At 37.3% G+C, this 26,777-nt stretch overlaps 1 protein-coding gene across 4 annotated transcripts in view; it reads right to left on the reverse strand.

The window, feature by feature from the left end:
* LOC116177673 (protein alan shepard) overlaps positions 1–26,104 on the reverse strand; it is a 148,760-nt gene extending 122,656 nt beyond the window's left edge. Inside the window, exons 1-2 of one of the 4 annotated variants that reach the window (XM_031496707.1) lie at positions 25,724–26,104; positions 25,249–25,280 (exon numbers count right to left, since the gene is read on the reverse strand). The gene's annotated coding sequence lies outside the window, so the exon portion shown is untranslated. The remainder of the gene's footprint in view (positions 1–25,248; positions 25,281–25,723) is intronic. The other 3 variants (XM_031496709.1, XM_031496708.1, XM_031496711.1) reach the window with 3 other exon arrangements.
* Between the last annotated feature and the right edge of the window lie 673 nt (positions 26,105–26,777).

The raw sequence follows: 26,777 nt of genomic DNA on the forward strand, positions 1-26,777 counted from the left end.
TGTTTTACTACGAACAATTTGCTCATATTATCTTGGTTATGTTTTGAATTGATTGATTTCATATAAATGAAGTGAAGTACTTTTTCTTGGAATTTAACGCCAGGTTTATACCCCGACGATTGGAAGGATAAATCAGTGGTCGATCAAAATTTTGCTTTTGCTTAGTGCAAAGTCATTCTTTTTATAGGGTATTAATTACAGTTGGATTGCGCCCGTGTCAGACGTTAGCATTGCTTACGCAATATTTTATGTGCCGCGCTATTCACTAACCCTCTTGTTTGTTTGGTGGTGTCGTGATCTGTTACAGATTAGGCAGAACGCGTCCTTCTAAATTCAGACCGCCGCTACGACCAGAATTCAAAGGTAATTTTTTTATTTCGGCAATAAGTCAATTACTTTAGCTGATATGTGCATACAGTGTGTCCTATTTGAGTTGTGATTGTAGTGTATCTTAGCTGTTTTTAAAGATAAAGATTACTATTTCGCGACCGTGTGCCACATTTCTGTAAATAACACAAAAGAATCAATCTAGCTACCTTTGTTTCTGAGATACAGGGTGAAAACGAAAAGTTGATTTTTTTGGGATGTATCGTATCTTACTACCCTGCCTATTGAAGATATTTTTACGTAAAAACCAGTGACGTAGAAAAAAAATGTTTGGTCAGTTTCTGAGATTTGACCAAATGTTGCAATTCCTTAACTGCAACACCCTGTACATCTTAACGTAAATTGTTTTTTATTCTTTTTCCTGATTACATTGATGTATCAATTTTAGCCAATATACAAGGCTGACGGTAGAAACATGTCCTTTAAAAATTTTTCTGTATAGCGTTCAATTCGGAAAAACAGTGTCAAATTGGCCGCTATCTTCAATATTTCACTTCCGGTTGAGGTTTCGCTTGCTTGGCAACGGGCATTTTCGCTCACAGCGAGATCGAAATATGGGGAAAAGACCGGTTGCGAAGTTTTTACTTGGATTTTCTTATCGTCTCGCTTTACAATATTGGATATAGTCCCGAGCAAAATATTGTTCAAGGTACAGTACCTCCATATCATGCAAGTATTTGGATCGGGAATTTTGCTCGGGGCGATGCTCGGAGGTACATCCCAGACAATCAGAACATTGAAGTAGACAGAAAGATTTTAATTAATTTTTTCTGTTGGTCTATAAAACTCGAAAACTTTTTTGCAAGTTCTGAAACGTATCTTACTAAAAATTTTAACCTCAATATTTTATTTAAGATTACGTTTGTAAAAAAAGCTCGTTCGTAATTACGGTATAAAAGTAATACTTTCTATTTCGCGTTAGTCTTTTGTCCACAAACGCTTTAACATATTATTGAATTACCAGCTTTATTAGCCTGTCTTCATTTTGTAAAAGTTTACGCGGTTATTATTAGCTGCGCATCATTTCCTGGGTGAATACTTTTTATGAACTTTACAATATCTAAGTACAGAATCTTTTTTAGCGCATTTCCACAAAAATAAAAAAAAAATGCGCTATTGTGGCCACTTTGTCCGTCCGTCCGTCCGCTAACTTTGCGACGCTACTAGTTCTTTATCTTAAGAGCTATTGTTCTACTTTTTCGCTATTTGGTTCGTTATGGTGTCGAGTCTTGTACCAAGGAAGGAATTTTTTCTGTACCGCTTACAAAAAAAGTTATTGTAAAAAAACAAAAAAACCGTTTTTTACATGTTCCATAATTTTACACTTTTGCCGTTTATTAACGATCCTAGAGATCGTTTATAATTTTGCATTGCTATCTGTCGCCTGCCGGTTGGTCTCTCCGTCTGTTCCTTTGTCTGTCTGTTCATCTATCTGTCCGTGTGAACGATAACTTTGTTTAAAAATGTTCGATCGCTTTTACATCTCCGTTAGTTATGAACTGAATTGCATGAAATTCAATATGGGCATAGATTTAGCCATATAATACGCAATGCCAAAAGTTGGATCGAATCGATTCAAAATTCACAGTGCCCTTTTCGCATCTCGACCATTTTATAAACCGAATTGCAAACTTTTTTACTTATAAAAGTATTTGAATGAAATTTGATACATAGGCACTTGGAATAAAGGAAAATCAAACGCCAATTTTAAAATTTGGTTTTGCGCATGCGCAGTGCCAACTTTTTTATTTATGGAAGAATTTAAACGAAATTTGATACATAAGCACTCCGAATAAAGGAAAATCAAACGCCAATTTCAAAATTTGGTTTTGCGCATGCGCAGTGCCAACTTTTTTATTTATGGAAGAATTTTAACGAAATTTGATACATAGGCACTTGGGATAAAGGAAAATCAAACGCCAATTTCAAAATTTGGTTTTGCGCATGCGCAGTCCCAACTTTTTTATTTATGGAAGAATTTAAACGAAATTTGATACATAGGCACTTGGGATAAAGGAAAATCAAACGCCAATTTAAAAATTTGGTTTTGCGCATGCGCAGTGCCAACTTTTTTATTTATGGAAGAATTTAAACGAAATTTGATACATAGGCACTTGGAATAAAGGAAAATCTAGCGCCAATTTCAAAATTTTATTTTGCGCATGCGCCGTGCCAACTTTTTTATCTATGGAACTATTTAAGTGAAATTTGATACTTAGGCGCTTGGAACAAAAGAAAATCTTAGTTTATTAGTTAGTTATAGTAAATTAGTTTTAAAATTTAGGTTTGCGCATGCGCAGTTCCAACTTTCTTATTTAGAAAAGCATTAAAATGAAATTCTTCTCATAAACTGAAATTGAAGTAGCACGTCAACAATGGATTGCCCATGTGCAACGCTATCTTTCATATTTGTGGCCGGATTTATACGATTTTAACAGAAGTTGCATCTTACAAATGGGAAATGAATGCAAGTGGAAATGCGCTTTATGTAAATCGTTTACGATTACTTTTTAACTTGTTTTGTTTTACTTGAACGCTTTTGCTTTTTTTTTCTTTGTAAAATTTGAAATGAATAATTTGTCATTTTTTAAGAGTAGCGTTGGCCTTTCGCCTTGCACTATAAAACAAGGTCACTTCTTACTTACGCAACCGAGAAACCCCAGACCGCGACCTTGGGCCAAAATCCAAAGGTACGACCTTGATGCAAAATCAGCTACGCTATACAGAAGTTTGTCTGTCTTCATGTCGGCACCTTTGATGTCCTTGTTCTTATATAAAACTCGAGCAGCGTCTCCGCGCATAAAAACGTTTCACATCACAAGTAAGCGCAGAACGAAAAAACATATGTGCACATAATATAGATTACGCCACTTACTCTGCCTTCTGTGATATACTCAAAGAAACTGCCATAAAATCGACGAGTTACATTTCCGTATAGCGTAGCACGACCTTGGCCCAGAATCCGAGACCACGACCGTGGACATTGGACCAAAATCCAAGATGGCGCATGGTGTTCGTTGTTCTACTCCTGCCAGATTTTAAGTATGTCAAAATAACTAGTTTTCGAGTTATACCAAATCATCAAAGGTTAGTAAGGGAGATATTACATTGGGGTAAAAAATGATCCGCCCCACTTTTTTACGGAAATACACGTTTTGAAGCACCAGGAATCCGAATCAAACAAAATCTCGATGATGTCGGTCTCATTTCCGGCTAAACGGTTGAAGTGATTGGAAGCAAATTTGCCACACATATTCTTAGACATGAAAGGGCAAAATCGCGCATGCGCAGGCGTGTGGGCGGTACCTGTGTCAGTAACAGCGAATGTCTTAAATTTCTTCAATGCAAAGTAAGTGGCATTATTTTATTGTCTTTAGGTATCTTTCTGATTTTTTCGTATTTAATATTCTTCTATTTCCCGATTTTTAATCAAAATGGCCTCAATTTCTTTAGCTTAACAATCCAAAATTTCCGCTTCTTCTTCTTCTTTATCTAATGGCCTCCAATCCTGCACATTTCCCCATTATTTTGGATTTTTTCAATATGGAAATACCGCGGACTGAGTGATCCACTTCTTAGAATTGGTTTTCGATTATCTTCAGTTTCTCTAAATGGTCGCTGCGTTTAATTTTCGCTTAATTTCTTGCATTCCCAAAATCCCAAATAAGAAATAAGTGGACCGGCGTAAAACTATTACTCAAAAGGTATCCGCTAAACGACAACTACGCTCCGTTTTCATTTTTATCTAAATGACCCCCGCCGTTCCATACACTGCGCTTACGAAAAGAAACACGCCATATTCAGTTCAGTCACGATGTAGTGTATGCCATAATGGTCTAGTACACGACTTGCACCCTGGCGGCTCGGGTTCGATTCTTTGTTTGTACAAAATTTTTTTTACAAAAAATGCATACCCAATTCAGCGGAGTTATTTGTAGGTTTAGGATTTACATTTTTGAAAAGCAAACAACAATGCTTCAGACATCCGCAGTGTATGGAACGGCGCGGCGTGAGCCATTTAGACAAATGCCTCTTCTCATACAGTGTTGCCGCTTGTGTAAAATGTAATTTGATTTCTTTCCTATCCCTATGAAGCAGAATTAAGTGGTTCTTTAGGGTTTCTTAAGAGCCTTTAAAATCATTTCGTAAGGTTCAAGAGTGTTTCAGACTTTTTATGAGTCCTTAAAAGTCTCTATAAACTGTTATGTACCTATAAACAATATCCAAGCGCTTCCAAAGACCTCAAAGTCTTAGAATCCTTAATATATTCCCTTAATCTAAAAGAACCGAGCCTTCGAAAGCTTTGATGAGTCTATGAGACCTTCTAAGAGTCTCCTAGAGCGGACCAATAAGCTTCTACAATTTTTAAGTCTCCACTTCATGTTTCTAAGAGCCTCCACGAGTCTTTTGGAACCATTAATTAGTTTTTAGAGTTTTAACAAGTTTTCATTGTCCCTCTTGTTCTAGGCCCTCAACAGGCTTGCGCCCAATTACAGAGTGACCCGCATAATGCTTTTTAGAGGTGCTCCTGCAGAAGGTCTTAAGTTGTTCAATACTAATCCGGTATTTACCATACGAATTAGGAAAACTGCAGCAAAACCTATTTCCGAGTAGCCAACAGAACGCTCGAAACTGATCTAAGGCAATTCACATCTCTGCCACAGATGAAAAATTCATACCTCAGCCCAGCCAGGTTCGACCAGCCGACCTCCGGTTTTGTAGCCCAACGCCCTACCACTGAGCGCAAAGCCGGTTTTATTCATATGCCTTTAAAGATCTTTAGGAGCGTTTAAGATCCGCAAGCAACCTCCAAGAGCTTCTAGAACTTTTAGAATCCTTCTCGATGTTAAAACTCTTTCTTCGAAATGTAGTGTATAAGCCGCCAATACAGGGTAAATTATACCTCGCGTAGATTTTAAGTAACCAAACCTTTTGCGACTTTCATATAAAAAAAACATTTTCCGCTGATTTATTTATTTATTTATTCATTACCCCTGTATTTTATACACACGAGAGTTAGTGACGACAAAGAATTGAGCTATATTTTAGTTTTAGATTTGTAGATGTACTAGTTGGGATCAAACATTAAATCGAATTTTAAAACTTTCATAACAAATAAGGGGATATCGATCCATTAAAGTCGAAATTAAAATATTAGACCCTCGACATTTTTTACCATACGTACTTCATTAACATTCCCGACGGAGTGCATATAAGAGCACTTGTGCCCCTAGGAAAATAATAGAGTACTTAACTGTAAACGTATAACGCTTCCTAAATAAAAACTATTTACAAGTGGAATGTGCTTTTAGAAAGAAAAAAGCTGATGATTCAAATTGGTATACGAATGACCGCTATTTTAAAAATCCCAATGCATCAAAAGGTGAGGGGGTACTATTTTTTACTTGTAATGATGGTTTCAACGAAATGTACAAACGGAAGAAAATTGTCGGGTACTAATTAACCCCAAAAACCTTTTTTTGATGGACAAAATTGTGTCGCATCCGCGGAAATCGTGGGTGGCTTGAGCAACTGATCAGTTGGCGTCCCGCAAGGATCAATCAGAGGACCCATTTTATTATTTACATCACATTACAATCACGATACTCAAACGAAAATAAACGTTTCGATAAAATATAACGTTACTACTAGATTGATATCGAATTTAATCGAAATATTAAATTCAAGCAAGAATTGCGGAATTTGAGAAAAAAAGGTTTGAGAGCGACTTTTCGATTCATTTCATTAAAACCAACTTCCCGCCGTTTTTACATTTGATTGGAAATTTTGATTGAAACGGATATTTAACACAAAAGGTCGCATGTAAATAGGGAAAAACGTAGTTTCGCATTGGTAATGAGAGCAATTCATTAAAACTCTGAGCAATTCTGTTAATTAAAAATGCAAATTTGTATAAAACGTCCCCGCATAAAAATCCCCAATCCACTTACGCCGGGGTATAAATAAATAAATGGGTTAATGTTTGTGGGCAATAAAAGTTAGATCAGTTTCACGAAGTTGGCGTAAAAGAAAAAAAAACCGATCCATAATTTTTTTCGCTTTTATTATTTAACCTCCAGCGAAAGCAAGGCAATTGCTACCACAGTAAGCGAAATTCACGACTGGGACTACAGCGTTTGCGTCCAAATTTTGTTGGTTTTATACACTGTGTCCAAGATAAGGATGTCTATTATCTCGGAAACCGTAGATGATCAAAATCGGAAAAAAATGCGCAACTAAAGAGTTATTATCGTGCTGTAAAGAAATCCTGAAAAATCCGAGTACTTCCGAAGATATGCCAGAAAAACCGAAATTTGCCGATTTCCTTTTATTTATGTTATTTGAACAGATACAAAAAAATTTAAAAAACACTTTCTCACTGTCACTAGTTGAGCGCTACAAGACAGTGTTCAGGGATTTTCAGTACAACGTTTCGTTTCGGGGAAATCTACATCAACTTTATTAAGGATCCTCAGATCCTTTATAGTTTTGTATTGTCGTCCGTCCGTCCGTCCGTGTGCGCTCTAACTCTTTTTAAAAGTGGCCGATTGAGTTGAAATTTGTTGTACGGGTTCTTTGGACATTAAGGACGGACGCTATTGATTTTCAGGAAGCTGGTTCAATAGGAACAAAAGTTATAGGACTTCGAGTGAATCGGGAACAGGAAAAACTACGGGCTCAATATAATAGAAATCAACATATTTCATTCCCTAGGTCATGTATCGGGTTGGGACTTTCGCTAGATTATTCCCTATGACTCTTAGATGTGTAATACTTTAATATAACTCTTCTCTGTGGTATAGGTCGAAAGTTTTAGAGCAAAATGTAGCAAAAATTACACTTTATACATGAATTTAGAGTTTTAAAAGGTTTCAAACGCATTATCTTGATGCAGCGAGAGTACATCACGTGCACATTTGATAACCGCATGTGTGTGATTCAAAAATGTTAAATTATTGCCATATGGGTTTTGATCAAAATAATCAAAATCGTTATTTATGCACCAAGATCGTCGAGAAAAAGACTAGGGGCATTATCTCGATGCTCAAGACATAAATTTGATGCATTTCTGGCGACCACATGGATTTTGATCAAAACATGTCAAAATCGTTATTTATACACCAAGAACGTTGGGAAAAAGACCAAGAGCATTATCTCAATGATCAAAACATGAATTTGATCTATTTTTGGCGACCACATGGATTTTGATCAAAACAAGATTAAGAGCATTATCTCAAAGGCCAAGACATGAATTTGATGTATTTTGTAACATTAAAATAAATTATCGTTAAAAGTTATTGTAATACTGAGGATCCTTCGATATTTCGTTGTATCGGTTTATTTTTGTTATATGGCTCGTAAAAAAGTACATAGTGCATTGTGTCGCATTACGAATACAAAGTTGGAAACTATTGGTTTCAACAGGGTGGTGCACCTGCGCACAACGCCCGAATCGTACGAGAATACCTATCGGACAAATTTCTTGGAAAATGGAAGGGCATTGTACGCGGGTGCACCAGACGGCCTTCAAATATTTTAGCGAAGGACCCCCCCCCCCCCCCCCCAATGAAATATTTCCTGAGGTGCTATTTTGGAAAGTGAAACGTGCGTAACTTTTATAAGGAACGTACAATTTGTGTCAAATTTTGCATACGAGCCAATTGTTTTGCTTCTCCATAAGGACTTTTATATTTATGCCTGAATTTCCTTGGAGAAAAAGTTGACTACATGGCTTCGGACTAAAAATTGAAGCTTCACCACGATGGGTGGAATTTTTGGAAATTTGTTAGGGGGGGGGGGGCATTGGTTCTATTGTTCATGGTATTCTAATGAAAGGTTCCAACAAAAAGAATTGATTTCTACCAAATACCGTGGGTATTCTTGGACAGGGTTATTCTTACAATTGGTGGCGCAAAAAGTAAATAAAGATGACTTTATAAAGAAGGGTGGAAAAAATTTTTGAGGGCGAAGAAGAGTTAAACATGACTGAAAATGGTACGGGAGTTGTTGTGAGAAGCTCACACTTAGAATTGGTGACGTAAGAAGTAAATAAAGAGGACTTTGGAGGGTGGAAAACATTGTTGAAGGTGCAGAGGGGTTAAACATGACCAAAAATGATACGGGGGTTGTTGTGATAGATTCATTCTTGGAATTGGTGGCGCAAGAAGTAAAGAAAAATGACTTTAGAGGGTTGGAAAACTTGTTGATAACGAAGAAGGGTTAAACATGGAGGAAAATTATACGGGGGTTGTTGTGTCAGTCTTATTCTTGAACTTGGTGGCCCAAAAACTAAAGAAATATTACTTTAGGGGGTCGCCAAAATTGTTGAGAGCATCGAAGAGTTAAACATGACGGAGAATGACACGAGGGTTGTTGTGACAGGCTTATTCTTGGAATTGGTGGCGCAAAAATTAAAGAAATATTCCTTTAGGGGCGGAAAAAATTGTTGAGAGCACAGAAGGGTTAAACATAACGGAGAATGACAGTGACAGGCTTATTCTTGGAATTGGTGACGCAAAAAGTAGCGAAAGAAGACTTCAGAGGGTTGGAAAAATTTTTGAGACCACAGAAGAGTTAGACATGGAGGTAAAACATACGGGGGTTGTTGTGTCAGTCTTATTCTTAAAATTGGTGGCGCAAAAATTAAAGAAATATTCCTTTAGGGGGTGGAAAAAATTGTTGAGAGCACAGAAGGGGTAAACATAACGTAGAATGACAGCGAGGGTTGTTGTGGCAGGCTTATTCTTGGAATTGGTGGCGCAAAAAGTAGAGAAAGAAGACTTTAGAGGGTTGGAAAATTGTTGAGGTCGCAGAAGGGTTAAACATGGAGAAAAATCATACGGGGGTTATTGTGTCAATCTTATTCTTGAAATTGGTGGCGCGAAAACTAAAGAAATATTAGTTTAGGGGGTCGAAAAAATTGTTGAGAGCATCGAAGGATTAAACATGACGGAGAATGACAGTGAGGGTTGTTGTGACAGGCTTATTCTTGGAATTGGTGGCGCAAGAAGTAGAGAAAGACTTTAGAGGGTTGGAAAAATTGTTGAGACCGCAGAAGAGTTAAACATGGAGGAAAATCATACGGGGATTGTTGTGTCAGTCTTATTCTTGAAATTGGTGGCGCAAAAACCAAAGAAATATTCCTTTAGGGGGTGGAAAAAATTGTTGACAGCACAGAAGGGTTAAACATAACGGAGAATGACAGCGAGGGTTGTTGTGACAGGCTTATTCTTGGAATTGGTGGCGCAAGAAGTAAAGAAATATTCCTTTAGGGTGTGAACAAAATTGTTGAGAGCACAGAAGGGTTAAACATGACCGAGAATGATACGAGGGTTGTTGTGACAGGCTGATTCTTGGAATTGATGGCGCAAGATGACTTTAGAGGGTTGGAACAATTGTCGAGACCGCAGAAGGGTTAAACATGGAGGAAAATCATACGGGGATTGTTGTATCAGTCTTATTCTTGAAATTGGTGGCGCAAAAACTAAAGAAATATTCCTTTAGGGGGTGGAAAAAATTGTTGACAGCACAGAAGGGTTAAACATGACGGAGAATGACACGAGGGTTATTGTGACATGCTTATTCTTGAAATTGATGGCGCAAGAAATAAGGAAAGAAACTTTAGAGGGTGAAAAAGTTATTGAGAGCGCAAAAGGGGTAAAACATGACCGAAAATGATGTGGAGGTTGTTGTGACAGACTTCTTCTTGAAATTGGTGGCACAAAAAGTAGAGAAATATGACGGAAAATGATACGGGGGTTGTTGTCACAGCCGTATTCTTTTGAATTGGTGCCGCAAGTAGTAAAAATGAAGACTTTAGAGGGTGGAAAAAATTGTTGAGAGCGTCGAAGGGTTAAACATAACGGGGGCTGTTGTGACAGGCTAAGTTTGGAAAATGATCAAGAAGGAATAAATAAAAACTCAAGAATAGATATAAAGGTATTTCAATTTACTCCAAATTTCGCTGTGAAATTAGAAATTTTGAGACTTTTAAGGGTAGAATAATTTAAACATTGGTTATAATCGGTTGTCAAAATTTAGACGTTATTTTCCAGATGAAATAATAAATTGGTCAACTACAGCGCAAGTCACGTGCATTTATTGCTGCGTTGTTTAATTTCTATGAGACTTTGTGAAACTGCTGCTTAGGGGATAGAACGATCGAAGTCTGTCATTTTACCAGTCTTCTGTCACAACTGACACATTAATATTAATAAAACGTTCTATATATATGAAAGTTGAAAGTTTATATTAAAAAAAGATTTCGGGAAAAATATATCACAGCACTTGTCAGTAAAATACACTTGACTCGGCAATTAAAACACTCGAACCCACAAGCCTCCAAGGACCTCCTAAATGCTTTTAGCGAACCTCGAAAAACCTTGAACAATCTTAACCTCTTTTGAAGATACTTGAAAATCTTTGGAACTAGAGAGTAAATATTTTGAGTTTTTATTATGTCTACAAGAGACTACATACAACTCTACAGGTGTTGAGACCTTTTAATAGTCTTTAAAATACTTGAATAGTGTTAAAAAATCACATCTTGCATTTGCAAATAACCTCAAAGCGTCTCCATGACTCTTCCAGAAGCTTTTAAAATAATAAAAATTCTTGAAGAGTTGAACCTTGAAGAGTTTTTGAGAACTTGAAAAAGTCATAAAGGAGCCGAATCAAAGAATTCCACGAAAATGTATTAATTTCTCGAAATTCTACACAGTAAATCAAAGCGGAAATGTCCAACAACTAAGTAAAATGTTGAACTAGAACACATCCTAAAAATGTTTATGGGCTAGCAATTTCCCACCGAATTAAATTTTCAGGAGAGTCTCCTAACAGCAAAACCGCCGTGTTTAATATAAATTAAAATTGTAGTGCCCCGGACACAATTTATGAACCTTACGCGTTCCAGTTTTCAATTCCCTCGGAAATATTTTATGTACATGGGGATAAATCATATATACGAAAGTGCACCCTCACGCTCGATTACTTATTCCGATTTGATATGATTACAAACACAGCGCACGAACAAGAGCTAGAAAATAATGTTACTCGTATGAATAATGGGCGATTAAAGACGATGGGACGTTGTGCTGCCGACACAATATTTCCTATTTTTATTCCCAATCGAATATTCATGGACGAGGAAAATCGTGACGGTGGAGTTACGTTCATTTTTTACGGCTTGAACGATTGCCAATTTTTATTCGTCTATCGATTTTGGATTATTGCCGGCGATCGTTTTGCGATTGCAATTTTACTGTTTGTTTTATTGTTACCGCCATACAATGTAGTTCACATGCATGTGGGCTCATATTTCATTAATGCAACTAGTATACCTACTTGTGGCCAACGAAAATTTGTCAAAACGCCAGAATGCGGAACGAAACGGGAACTCGAATGTTCGAGAAAGTTCGCGACATGGTAGGTATATCGCTAATAATTGATTCGAGTCAGCGGAATTCTAGAAAAAAATCCAGCATGGATGCAATATGAACTGATCCGTGACTTTATGTAACCAGTTTCCTCAATTCTTACTTAATCTTCCTCATTCGCTTGTGTCATTAACACATACTCAGTACGTATGTGATTTTAAATGAAGGTCTGGAGGCTCCACAGTTAAATTAGTGGATCGATCCACGAAATGTCAAAAGATTTTAGGCGAGTCTTAAAGAATCAGCAAAGAGAATGCCCGAAGATGGGTGAATCATGCGCACACCTGATGTTAACAATGTGCGATATGTTTGCCTTTAATAGAAGAATCTGTTGAGAATGGATTCTACTACCCGTAAAAACCACTCTTATTCAATAAAAATACGCTTCTTGACTTGATCTTGGTATTTTATTTTTATTATTCTGACATTACATTATTTACTTAGCAACTCGCTTAGCAACAAATTATGATGATCCTTAGCAACAAATAATGAACAATAAGGATCTTCTATGTGTTGCCACAGAATCTTTGATTAATCTTTCCAAAAAAAACTCCATAAATGAGAAAGATGACATTGCGCACTTTGCGCATGCGCACATCTGATTTTTACAATATGCGATATACTGGTCTTTATTAGAAGCACATGTAGTTAACGTTTAAAAAATCTCTATAAATAAGAAATTTGACATTCGGCAGTTTACGCATGCGCACATCTGATTTTTTTACAATATGCGATATGCTTGTCTTTACTAGAAGCATCGGTGGATAAAATTTCAAAAAAATATCTCTAGAAATAAGTTAGTTAATATTGGTAAGCATTAATTGGCGCCACTTATACAACATTTATAACTTAAATGATAAGATTTCATATTCTTTTGTTTGATCAACACGCTCCCTTGGGGGAATGCCGGGTACCGAAACCAAACGCTCCGTGGTTAACCAATAATAATACAATTGCTGATAAAATTTCGTAGCAATGCCGTTTTGCATCAAAATTGGATAGTCCTTGAAATTACTATAAAAGATTGAGAAATTTTGCCAACAACGAGGCCAACAATATTATTGTACTTATCCAAAGCGTTTGATACCATTGATCATGATATTTTTTTAGCAATACTACATTTTTAGCGCATTTTTTAAGAATTACAAAAAATGTGCTATTGTTTGCGTTTTGTCCGTCCGTCCGGACCCACTTCTACCGTTTTGAACTACTTCTAGGAGAACGGTCCTAGAGTCCTGGAAATTTTTGCAGTAGGTAGTCTATATCTTGAAGGTGTGCCAGACGGCCGTTAAATTTCACTGTCTAAAAGGCCCCCCCCCCCTCGAATTATTTCCTGAGATGCTGTTTTGAAAGTAAAACGTGCATAACTTTACATACGACAACCAATTGGTTGTCTCAACGAAAGGAACCGTTTTCTACCAACTACTGCCCTTTCTTTCTGCCTCTTATCAAAGTACGGGCTAGAGGGTGAGGGGGGGGGGGGAACTAGTGTTATCCTTCATGGTACTCTAATGAAAGGTCTCAACGAAAGGAATTAATTTCTACCAACCATAGCCCTCCTCCTTGGCCTCTTATCGTGATCGGGTATATTCCCTTATACCTCAAGAACGGATTGTCGGAAGAGGGTACTCACAAAGGGCGATTGAGACGCCTGCAAGAAATATATCCATTGGTGATGTCAAAACAAAAGCTATTTCGGTTAAAAAAATTCGCTTTATTTGCACAAGACCTGTGCACAGTTTATACTTTTTTCTTTGATACGAATTCTATTACACTTCTCCTTCATTATACAAAAAAAAGAGCAAATTTTTGACATTGATCGCAAATCTTCAACGATGATTAATTTGTGATATGGCGTTCCCCAGGGTTCTATTTTGGGATATCTGCTTTTTTCAATATATATTGCTAATATAAATAAATTAAAATATTGCAATTACTACTTGTAGGCTGATACCTAATTATACTATGCATTTTCTAAATTCGAAGTTGAGAAGGAAAACGGTGCCGAAGTTTCCTCATAGAATAGGAAATAAAAAATTAGAGTTGGTTCAGGAAGTGCAAAATCTCGGGCTTAAGCTTAAACGTCAATTTCAATTATCAAACTGATATCAAAAATTGTTCACAACGGGCGTTTGCTGGCATTAGATATATACATCGAATTCAAGGTTTATTTTCTCGCTCTTGATCTGTCGGTCGCTCGTGCTATCCTATCCCATTTGTCATGTTATTTATTTATTTATTATCCCTCTCTTGTTCTGTGCCCAATTACAGAGTGACCCGCGTAATTTGTTTCAGAGGTACCCCTGCAGAAGGTCTTAAGTTGTTCTATACTACTCCGACATTTACCTTACGAATTAAGAAAACTGCAGGAAAACCTAATTCGGAGTAGCCGGCAGAATGCTCGAAACCGGTCTAAGGAAATTCCCATCTCTGTCACAGATGAGAAATTCTTACCTCAGCCCAGGTTCGAACAACCGACCTCCGGCTATACAGCCCAACGCTCTATCATTGAACACAAAGTAGCGCAGTGTATGGCGGATTTCACAAAAGTATCTTGTATAAATCACCACCCAATCGCCCTTTGCAAGTACCATCCTATGACAATATGTTCTTAATATATAGGAATAAGGATAAGGAGTCTATGGTTAGTATAAATTAATTCCTTTAGTTGGAGCTTTCATTAGAGGAAAAAACCAGCCCCCCCCCTCGACCCACAAATCCCTTTTGTTGATAAGGAGTCGGAAAGTATAACAGTGGAATACAATGAAAGACAAAATTAATTTCTACCCCCCCCCCCCCCCCCGATCACCTACTGACCTCGGAAGGAGTCGCGCAGGAAAGTTATAGTTTGTACAAACCAATTCATTTTGATGAGACCTTTCATTAGAATACCATGAAGGATAGAACGTTTACGCCCCCCCCCCCATTTTCAAAAGTTTTACTTGACACCACTAAAGGCCTGCGAATGCCAATTCTGAGACCATTTGGTTGCCGCATGTAAAAATTATGCACATTCAAAAACACCCTCTCAGGAAATAATTCGTGCCCCCCACATACACACAGCGAAATTTGATGGCCGTTTGGCACACCTTCAAGGTATAGGCTAGATATTGCAAAAAAAGTTTCAGGACTCTTGACCTTAGTTACTAATCTACTTTCAAGCTACTGGAATCCATGCCATGTCTTCATCCCTCATTTATTTTGCTGTTTCTAAATTTTCCATGTACATTTTTAGCGCATTTTTAAAGAATTAAAAAAAAAGTGCTATTGCTTGCGTTTTTTCCCTCCGTCCGTCCGGACACACTTCTGTGGTTTTGAACTACTTTTAGAGGAATGGTCCAAACTTTTACATGCGGCAACCAATTGGTCTCAGAATTTCATACACATACCAAGTAACATTTTTGAAAATGGGGGGAAGGGAGGGGGGATACACGTTCTACCCTTCATCTTATTATATTATTTTTTTTTATTAGATTTATTTCACATTTATGTACACTACCTATTATAATGCTATCTTTGTCCTATAATTGGATTGAAATGTCTGTAGGACAATAAACTGTATTATTATTATTATTATTATTATTTTTTTTTTATTTCTCACTTTTGTGGAGTTACATCAATGGACGGATGTGAACACCAAGTACCACTGATACCTATTGTTGTTTTTATTGCCAGTGTAGAAAAGATCGCACTATATTACATGTTTTGAGGATAACGGATTTTTGTGCTAGTGTGTGTGTGCGTGGTGGTAGTTGTAGTGTTTGTAGGTTTGGTGTAAATGTGATGTGTGTGAGACCTGTGACAGATATTATAAAGGGAAGTATTAAAACTTTATCTTGTTTCCATATTCTTTGGACTTCTTGTGCGAGGGGTGTATATTTTTCAATTTTTTCTTGGTGTTTTTTATGAATGTTGTCGTCGTTTGGTATGCTGATGTCGATTAGGTATGTTGTTTTGTTATTATTATTATTACTATTATTCATGGTATTCTAATGAAAGGTCTCACCGAAATGAATTGGTTTGTATAAACTATAACCTCGACTATAACTTTCCTGCGCGACTCATTTCCGAGGTCAGTAGGTGGTCGGGGGGAGGACGGTGGGGGGTAAAATTAATTTTATCTTTCATGGTATTCCAATTAAAGGTCTCGACAAAAGAAATTGTGGTCTACCAACTACCGCCCTACTTTCTGACTTCTAATCAAAATTAGCAAAAATACCAACCATAGTGGTCCTCCTCTATTTGTGATGTTAAAACTTTAGAGCGAATATCTCGAATGCGGTTTGTCGGAGGGAAGTATCCACAAAAGCAAAATGAATTGTCTGTACGAGACATTTCTATTGGTAATCTTAAAACTTTTAGTGCAAATATCCGCAGAACGAAGTGTCGGAGGGGAGCACTCTTAAAGGGCAGTAAGAACGTCTGGACGAGACAAATCTACCGGCGATGTAAAAACTATTAATTGTGAATATCTCGAAAATGTTGGGGGAAGGTACCTACCTACAAAGGGAAACTGCAATATTTCGGAGAATTTCTGTAAGGGCTTGATCAGTATATAGCGTAGATTTTGACTGTATGTCAAGCGATCTTTAAATGTGTATGTGTAAAGAGCCCCCTCCCCCATTAATCATCTATCAAGAAAGAAAATATCGATAAATATAGTATGCTACTACCTTATAAAAAATGCGCTTTATCTGCACAAGAGTTGTGCACAATTTATACTTGTCTTTGCGGTGTTTCTGCGTGTGTTTTAGTCAATGTTAGTTTTGTCTATTATACAAATGAATTTTTGTGTTTTATCTATAAGTGTAATATCTGGTCTATTATTGTGGATAGTTTTGTCTGTGAGTAGTGTCCTGTCCCAATATAATTTATGTGTGTTGTTTTCAAGTATTATCTGTGGAGTGTATTTGTAGTATGGTGTCTTCCAAAGGCCATTTGTATGTCACGTGAAAATGTTTCGGTGATGTGTAGAAGGTGATTAAGTTTTATGCTTGTGGAAGAGAGTATAATTTCAGATCGTCCATGTAAAACAGTTGTGATGTATTTCGTGGTTATGTTTAATATTGTACCCAAAGTGAGTAGTGTTTAACAAATATGAAAGTGGATTAAGAGCAAGACAAAACCAAACCGGACTTAAAGAATCGCCTCGAAACATTCCTCTTTTAATTTGTACTGAGTCAGTGATAGTTTTATGTCGTTCAGTGTACCTAAGTGTCAACGTAGTGTTCCAACATGACATTAAGTAATTGAGGAATTGTGTAATATTGTTGCTGACTTTGTATTTTGAGAGTACTTGTTGTAACCAAGACTGTGGTACTCAATCGAATGCAATGTAATCAATCTTGTCTGGATTGTTCAAGTAGTGTTTATATTCAATAGTATTACGGAGTCTATAATGAGTTGCTCCTTACAGCCTCTGGATTACTTGGTACACCGCTACACCCTTTTTGTTCTTCGTATAAAATGTTGTTATCAGTGCAGTGTTGGTATATTTTGTTTGTAATTCATGATGTAAGGATTTTCTATATTGTAGGAAGGCATGTAATTGGTCTATATTTAGATGGGTCTTGTGTATTGTTGTCTTTTAGGAGCATGTAAGTTAAACCTTGTGTACAGAATGTAGGAGTGCGATCTGGTGATTTAAGAAGTTCAATAAATTGTTGTGCAACGTAAGAGCGAGTATTATGACTATTATTGCCAACACTATAAGCTACCGAATGCCAAAAGAACGAACTAAATATCTTGAAAACTGTAGTAGTTAAGGCCTTGAACGGACGGACGGACGGAGAAAGTCGAGGAGAAAGTGGCCATAGTAGCGCCTTCCAAAGAGTTGGAAAAAGCGCTAAAATATGCCAAAGAACCGAGAAATTGAATTACCAAAACGGTTTACGGGTGGGGGTAATCATCCAGAATGAATAAATAAAAAAAGCCTAAAAGATTTTGCCGTCGTGTTAATCAAGTGGTAGATGCGAAAAAAAGGAGTATCGTTGCGACTTTCATTGTTAAATTTACAAGCCAGCGCCATCTCTGACACATTCGTCTTTCGAAGTGACGTTGATTAACATGAACAATTAGGGCTACAATTTTTTAAACTGTCAAGTATATTGGCAAAAGTCACCTAATTAGTTTCGGAATGATGCTTTCGAAGACATCTAGACAGAATAGATAAATCTTGAGTTATTGATTTTACGCTAGTAAGTAACCGCATGCGTGGGGCGTAGAATATTGTCGCCTTCTTACCCTTTTCCCATAATAAACGGGACCTAAATAATTCTCGAACAATTGGCGAGACCATCATCCGAAGGTGCTTCACTGATAAACCGGGTACCAGACAGAGTCAAACGGATGCGGTTATCATCATCCAGGAATGTTAACAGTACATGCGATAATTCAGAAAAAATGGCATCCGCGAGAGAATTTGAAGGAAGTAATTTCACGCCCGTTTAAATTAGAAAAAAAAATTCACTTCAAGTTTCGACGTTTTAAATTCAATTTCGAAGTTGATTGAACTTTCGATAATACTGTGAACTGAAAATTAATTAGTTCCCGTACGCCGCGCCGTTGGGAATTTTTAACGCCCTTTTCCCATTTCGACAGTGTTTTTTTAAGATAGTTCCAATAATTGAAGGGTTCTCGTATAACTTGGACTTGCCAGTTAATTACGATTTATTGATTGAGAGATTTTTGTGTAACGCAATATACGGAAGTTATTTCTATTCTTTAGGCAACTCACCCTACAATTTAAAAGACCGATCACGCGATTACGTAGTACGAGTTGTATTTTATTTATGAATTTTTTTAAGCATCTTGCCCTCTCATTGTTTTTAGATTTTACATAAAAGTAACATTTTCAGGGCCGGGAGTGTACCCAGTCCGCTAAGAAATTACCGTTTCCTAGTAACCTAGCAACCCAAGGCCTTTCGGAAATGCCCATTTCACTTTTGTACCTTACACTTACACATGTGGTTAAATATCAGGGGAGTGTTTAGGAGACCACTAGTGGTTATGGACTGTTTTTTCTTTAGGCCGGCCATACACGTTGCGGTGGACCGGAAAGGTATACCTACATACGTAAAGGACAGGTGAGCACAACTATGCAGGTAAAAAGAATTGAATTTCGATTCTTCTCCGGTCTCCTGTGCAGGTTTGCCTGAAGTAGCTAGCACGCACGTTCCGGTTTACCTGTACAGGTATACCTCTCCGGTCTACCGCAACGTGTATGGCCGGCCTTAGCAGTTTACTTTTTCGGAAATACGGCACGTTTCGACCACTAAATTTTGGGGGTTTGTTGTACCGTTTTATTTGAGAGTTTCCTTCTTACATTTTTCCAAAACCCGAAGTCATCGAAGGGGAAGTTTGCGTTTCAGCTTTAATATTTTTGTTCAGCAACCACAACAGGTTGGAATTAACGGATTTGCCTAGGTTTTCTGGAAACCCAGTACTGTAACTAAGGCGTGATATTGGTGAAGATAGCCCAAAAGAGAACGTTTGCATTTGTTATCGTATTTAGCTTAATTCCAATTAATCATATTTCAAATTTTATCAAAATCGGATGAAGACTTCAGAAGATAGCGTTAGGGACGCCAAAGGGCAAAGAAACAATGACAAATTATTCATTTCAAATTTTATAAAGAAAGCGCACAAGCGTTCAAGTAAAGCAAAAAGGTAAAAATCAAAAATAAAAATACATGTCAGGTAAGTTCTCGACTTTTATATTTAATTTCTTTAAAAATGCACCGATTTTGATGAAATTTTTATTAGACGTTCTTTAAACCATTTTGTTTCGATTCTGAGAAATCTGTAGACCAAAAATGTACAGGACACGCACGAATTCGTCGCTCCCATACGGTTGGACTTAGGGCGTCGATCCGCCGGCTCGGGTAGGTAGGGATAGTTGGGGAAACTTTTGGCGCGGTTGAGCAAATTCCTCCGGCGACCATCGGGATAGCTGCCGTAAGAAGCGAAATAATAAAAAAATTTGGAAAAAAAATACGTAGCTCCGTAGCTTCGGCGACGCGAATCTTATTCCGGTTTTCGGAAATCGCGGAGGGTCGCGAAACGAGTTTATGTGCCGAGGAAGTGAGTGTTCAGGTTGAGACCTTCGTTTTGGAACGGCGAGACCGCGGGGGTTTTAATTTTAGGACCATATTTGAGAGCGATATTTCAGAACTTGTAAAAGTTTTGGGGTTTAATTTTATACGCCGAGAAGATTAATTCTTAATTTTTGTCTAGTTTTATCGGCCTGGCTATAGAGCCTATAAAGTTCTGAAAATTATTTCAAATATCTTCCAAAATCTAAAAATTGATTTAGCAGACAGAAAATTTTAAATAAACTTTTTTTAGAACTTTAAAATTAAAACACGAAAATTTTTAAAAGTTCTGAAAAGTATTTCAAAATATCCTCCTAAAGTGAAAACCTATTGTTTTTCGAATAAGTTTGGAAAAAAACCACGTTCCTAACATTAGTGTATTATCAGTTTTACTAATCTCTCATCAAGTTTACGCATTATAGTGATATTATTGTCTGTGCATCCTTTCGCAGGCGATTACTTTTTGTGAACTTTTTCTTTATTTTATTTGAACGCTTTTGCGTTTTCTCTTTGTAAAATTTGAAATGAATAATTTGTCATTTCATAAGAGTAGCGTTGCCGTTTTGGCATCCCTAACACTATCTTCAAAAATATGCATCCGATTTTGATAAAATTTAAGATATGACGACTTGGAAGTGCGGTAAATAAAATTTCGAATGTAAATGTACCCTTTTGGCATATTAACTATTTTGTAGAGTATTTAGACTGACGAGAAGTCCCTTCACTAAGGCCACGACATTTTATTCGGGAACATCTCAATATCACGACCTTGCATCATAAAACAAGGTCACCTCTTTAGATATGTAACAGGAGAATCCTCTTCCCCAAGACGACTTTTTTCGCCGAGGAGATCCCAGGGTACGACCTTGCATCATAAAGGAAAGTAACTCCTTAGTTACGTAACCGGAAAACTCCAAACCACAACCTTGATCCAACACCACGACCTTGGGGCAGTCCAAGGTCACGACCCAAACCGGGTGGGAAATTGTTTTAATTCTATATTTCCAATAACATTCTCAAGGTAGTTTCAAATATCGGTAAATTTAACAGTTTTCGACATTTTTTAATTTCTATGTAAAAATTACGCTTGCAGTCCAAAGCGTACAGAAAAAACTGCGTTATGGAAGTTTTCTTCATCCACGGGACTGCTGGAATGAAGTACAGGCATGTTGGAGTCTACTGACGATTGACGCTTGTAAAACGTTCCATGCCCTTCATGATAACGTGACCATTTTTTTTTATTTATTCCAGAACGGGACGTGTGCCGGTAATTTTCCTCGTGTTCTTTTTACGGCCTGCAAGACTTCGCGTTGAATCTCCTCTCTGAAACTTTTCTGGACGCATCACTACTATTTTTTAATTTTTTAACACGCCCCAAAATGGTGCTCGCGGTTATTTATTATTCGTTCAGCCATTAAGCTTTGTCCTTTCAGACCAATCATACTTAGAAAAGCCATTGCTAGAATCCTTTAAGAACTGCAAACTCATCGGTTCTCACTTTCCCATGCTATTAACTTAAAAATAAGAATAAGAATAAAAGCGGGTGTGCCTCACTCTCTATAAAATATGATATGCTGATTCGAAATTGATCTAAGCAAAATCTGAGCAAATCTAAAGGTGTTTAGACTCAGTCCTGACATCGATGTCGAAGTGATAAATAGCGAAATACGCGCTCCTATTAAAAATGTGCCCGCACGTAAGTTTAATTGTTAATATTAAGCCCAGGTATAAATTCATCAATAATTAATTTGAAAATATCGTAATTAAATTGACGTTACACTACATTTTTCTAACAGAATATACCGATACCGATATCGCAATGTATGAAGGCCGATAACGATAAAATATCGGCGCATCGGCCATTTCTTTATTTTATTTATTTTGTCTTTATTTTTAAGTGAACGGGGTTTCAGCAGAAACTGTTCTACTCCTTATACATTTACAAATTTCCATATCCGAACCCGGATTTAGTACTCGGTAACCCGGAAAAGATTGAATTTACGCTTCTTACAAATTTTGCTTAACATTGAGAGAAAAATTGGAATATCGAATAATATACAGGGCGTTTCATTAAAAACATTCAATTTTGGTGTGGCACGCATTTATAACTAACCCTGTATAATTAAAATGATTAGTCCATAGCGACGTCCATAGTAGACATCTCGGTAGACATTGAAGAACCCCAAAACTTTTGTATAACCTTTTTTTTGACATCTTGTATATTTTCTCCAATATTCGACCGTTTCTAAACTGATGAGCGTTTATTTTCAAAATTCGCTAACCCGAAAGAGTTTGACTTTGGGTACAGCTTCTTAATTATTCTTAAAATTGAAGGAAAAACTGAAATATCAAATAATATACAGGGTGTTCCATTTAAAAATTCAATATTGGTGTGCCACAATTTTATGGGTAACCCTGTATAATACAATTATTACTTTCTAGTAGATCTTAAAAAACCCTAAAATGTGTGTGTAACATTTTGATATCTTGTATATTTTTCCGGATAATCGACCGTTTCCTGACTTATCAGCGACCCTGTATGTGATACGTTACACTGCAAAACGGAAATACGTGTCTATACCATAATCCATGTTTCCCTATAATTTAGTATTTCCGCTAAATTTTGGGCGCGTAAGGTGAGGTAGGAAGTTTTATACCCCCCTCCCCACCGCGGGGGGCTGCCGTAGGAGGCGAAAACCCCACTTTTTCGGGCGGGAAGTTATTCCACATACGGGGTTGGTACTTTCGCAATCCGCAGCCGTTAGGGAGTGGGCACTTTTCGATTTGGCTTCGGAGGTGTCGAGTCGCACCTCCCTCTCATCCCCCAAATTGTTCATAAATGGCACTTTCCTCTTACTGTGGCGTTTATTCGAAAACTACGAGGGCCAGAACGATGCCGTTTCTTACGTTGGATTCCTATATCGATCGATTGTACTCTAGAATCGACGGCCATTTGGGCTCGCACTACCCCATCCCCTTCCGCTGCGGTTTGGGCGTTGACCTTGCAGATCCATTGCGCTTCCGAGGCAGCGGGTCGCACCACTCCTCGATTTGTGTAAATGCGCGAAGCCTGAAATGTGTCTTGTGCGAGGCGAAGCCGAGCAATGTGTCAACAGCCCTATACAAGTGTGGAATTGGGTGTCACCTACATTCGGCCGTTGCCCCCCCCCTCCCTCCCAATCGCCTATGCGCATGCGCAAAACGCAACTTTCATATATATGGAGCAATTGAATCCAAATTTCTATGGTAGATCCCTCTAATAAAAGCAAACTAAATGCATACCTACGCAGAAAGTGGTACTGCGCATGTTCAAAACTCGACTTATTTATGTTAAGTAAATGATCAAGTACAATTAAAACAGAGTCGTATGCCATTTATAGCATGGAACGAAATGAGATACCAAAATCAAATAGGTATATATTACACCGAAAAAATGAAGAGACAAACGTAAAGAAAAGAAAAACTCACGCTAATCAAGTCTTAAAATGCGAAGCATTTTTACCAACCTATACGATGAAATTGATTTTAAAATTGACAATCGATATATTGGTGTTTTTTTGAGCCGAATCAAATCTCTTTTTTTGTATTTTACACGTTTTACGTATCATTACCTAAAAACAACTCTCTTAACAATTAAACAAAAAAAAAGAAATTCTGTACGGTAAAACCTCGGGTACAACATTATAAAACGGCGTATGCTAACAAAACGGCGGTGATATCTATACATATCTAGTTAATTTGACATAAATAAATAACGCAATTAAATTTACGTTACCCTACGCTTACTTACAAAGCTTTTACACCCCAGAAGAATCGTATACCAGAATTTCTAAAAATCTTTCGAAAATTATCTCAAAAACACCTCTAGAATCTCTGAAGTTTTACGGTACATTTTAAGGTACAGAACCAGTGGGGGTACACCGGTGGCAAAGTCGGTTGAAATCCGAGGATGTTTGTAAATTAAAATTTTGGTTTATTTTCTATAAACATGTGATGAATTTTTAAACAAGAAAAAAAATCTTCGCACTTTCCATGTACAGAGAAATACTTCCCGAAAGACTATATGGACACAAGCACTTTTATTGTTTAACAATTTACCATACGCACTCCCCGCATTCGATTTTTGATTTGTGCTATGCAATGTATACGATGTACTAGAAGCATCTGTTGTTAAAATTAAAAAAAACATCCAAGTAAATTAAAAAGTTGATATTGCGCAGTCTGCGCATGCACACAACTGATTTTTACATATGCGATATGTTTGTCTTTACTAGATGCATCTATGGTTAAAATTTTAAAAAAAAGTTGACATTGCGCAGCTTGCGCATGCGCACATTAATCGCCAAGATCTCTCTTGGCTCAGGTGTTGGGGCTATAAGCTACCGAACTATGTAAACAGAATGAAAACTGTAAGAGCTCGGACGGACGGACAGAGAAAGTGTCTGCAAGGAACATACGCTAAAAATGGGGCGTCTCATTCCTTGGACTGTGATTATTTGAAATGATTTACTCGCAATTTTAGCAAAGGCGAAATTAGATAATGATGTGCTAATTTTACATCATTTTTGGGCGTAGCTCACCAACGAAAGAGGGTCAAACCCTCAGTTTGATTTGAAAAAAAATATCCTCGTGTTGTTCCCCTTTAACTCAATTTATTTATCGACAAACTTAACATGTCACACCCTGTAGACACAAATAAAGGAATGAGCTGTACCCACTTCTGATTAAGTTTCAGAATGGATAAGTATGACTTTTCCTACTCCAACATGTGGAAAATGTGATATCCTGGGGTCTTTGAACGTGAAAATAGAGAATCCAAACTTAGGAACTGAATTGTGAATGAGATTCCCACTTGGGGTAAGGCAAATTCAATGTTAATAATTCATGAACATGAATAGGTTATCTATTTAAACAGAATTAGCCTCGGAATTAGCGATGCACAATACTTTTGATATTGATATCGTATAGATTTTGGTGGCAACGCCCCCATCCCCCACATGCCGCGCATTGATTTTTTGAGACTTTCGTTTATAGAGTTTCAATTACGAAGTGATTGCAATATAATTGCGTTTTCCTTTTATTCGGCTCGTTTAGAAGCAACCCGACTCCCTCGAACCCGTTTTATTGTCCTCTTCCCGAAATCGGAGTGCATTCACCCTATACACCTCACTTAACGACTAAAGAAAATTTTGAAATTACACAGCCTCAAAATCAAGCCTTCCTTAACAGCGCCAACCGTTATCAAAGAAGGCCAAAGAGCATGCAAATAGCGTAATTTAATCTACTTTATTTATAAAATTTCAATATTTTTTTATATAAAGAAAGTTACATACCACATTCGCTTAGGGGAATTTTCGACAAGTCTCTGAAAAATCCAAAAGAAAAAATAATGACCAAAAAAACGTATTAAGTTCATTTAAATATTTAAAGTACCCCCAACTTCAACCGGCCTCTTATGGCGACTAAAAAAATAAATAAAGGCGCACAAGGCGTATAAATCAATAACGGCTTACTTTATTTCATAAATTCCTTCCGATGATAATAATAATAAAACGTGCAGGATTTTTTAAACTAAAATTTTTACACTAAATTAGGAAAAACGAAATGAAAGATAAATTAAGAACTCCACCCTCTTGCAAAAAGTCATTGATCTAAAAAAGCAAATTGGGAAAGTGAAACGGAATTTTCGTAAAAAAACTGATAATGTCGGGCAAATTGTTCTGGGAAAAAAAACCTACTTTTATAAACTTGAAAATTGAAAATCAAAGGCGGCCGGAAAAACCAGGCAATTAGCATGCGAAGTCCTACCTTAACGTGTAGAAAAATTGGTGTCCAGCAAATTTTTTGTGCACATTTGTTCAAGGCACTTTTGTTGTAATTATTATAAAAACACTCGGTTTGTTCAGTTCAATAATTTAGAAAATTGAGAATTCTCCGAAAACGTCACCGCCCTCTACTTTGACAGATGTCAAAATCACGCCCTACACACACGTCAAAGATTTACGAATTATATCACTGATCACTTAATTTGTACTTTAGGAGCGAGTATATAAATTGATATAAAAACAATTCCGTCCAAAACTTACGTGTCAATTATCATAGAGTAACACCGCTACCCATTTAGCAACAAATCCCCATCACACCCCAAAGCTAAAATGACATTTACATCGTGACGTCATACAACAACACGGTATACCGACTTCTTCGATAAACTCGTGCGCAATGCGCAATAACGCATTTGCAGAAAACCAGGAAATGCACAAATGTACGGAAATTTGAAAAATCCAACCGACCCCCTTTTATCGCACACACAAACCCTAATTTCATAACGGGGTAGAACGCACTTTTACTAAAGAGACAGGAGCGCATTCGAAGGTGTAGATTTGCGATATTTTTAATTAATTCTTTTAGAAGTGCGGGTTTATCGTACTAGAAATAGGCAACACAGCTCGCAAACGTGTCTTTCATTGTCTAAGATTGAAGATCTTGGATCCTGTATTTTCTTTGAAATACAATTTACTGGCCGTTATAAGCCATTTTCCTTCTGTACAAAAATAATCAATTTCTTTTCACATGTCTCCTGGAAACACACTTTCCAGGTTCTGGGGAGTACGTAACTTCGGACTCGCCAAAATAAAGAGCTGAGTCGGTGTAAGCCCTATCAACTGGAAAGTAGCTGCCTGTGTGTTTACCGAGGAATCTCCCTGAGATGGGCGGTCAACACGCTCAGCCTATTTAAGAGTGCATGACCGGACGGGATATTCCCGGCTTTTGTACAGAAGGGCCTGGAGTCGCTGGTCTTACATTTGTTGCACCTCTTTAAAGCCTCCCCGTCTTTTAGGGTATATCCCCGAAGGTCCAA

The sequence above is a fragment of the Photinus pyralis genome, unplaced genomic scaffold, assembly GCF_008802855.1.
Source record: "Photinus pyralis isolate 1611_PpyrPB1 unplaced genomic scaffold, Ppyr1.3 Ppyr1.4_LG8, whole genome shotgun sequence".
Taxonomy (NCBI): Eukaryota; Metazoa; Arthropoda; class Insecta; order Coleoptera; family Lampyridae; genus Photinus; species Photinus pyralis.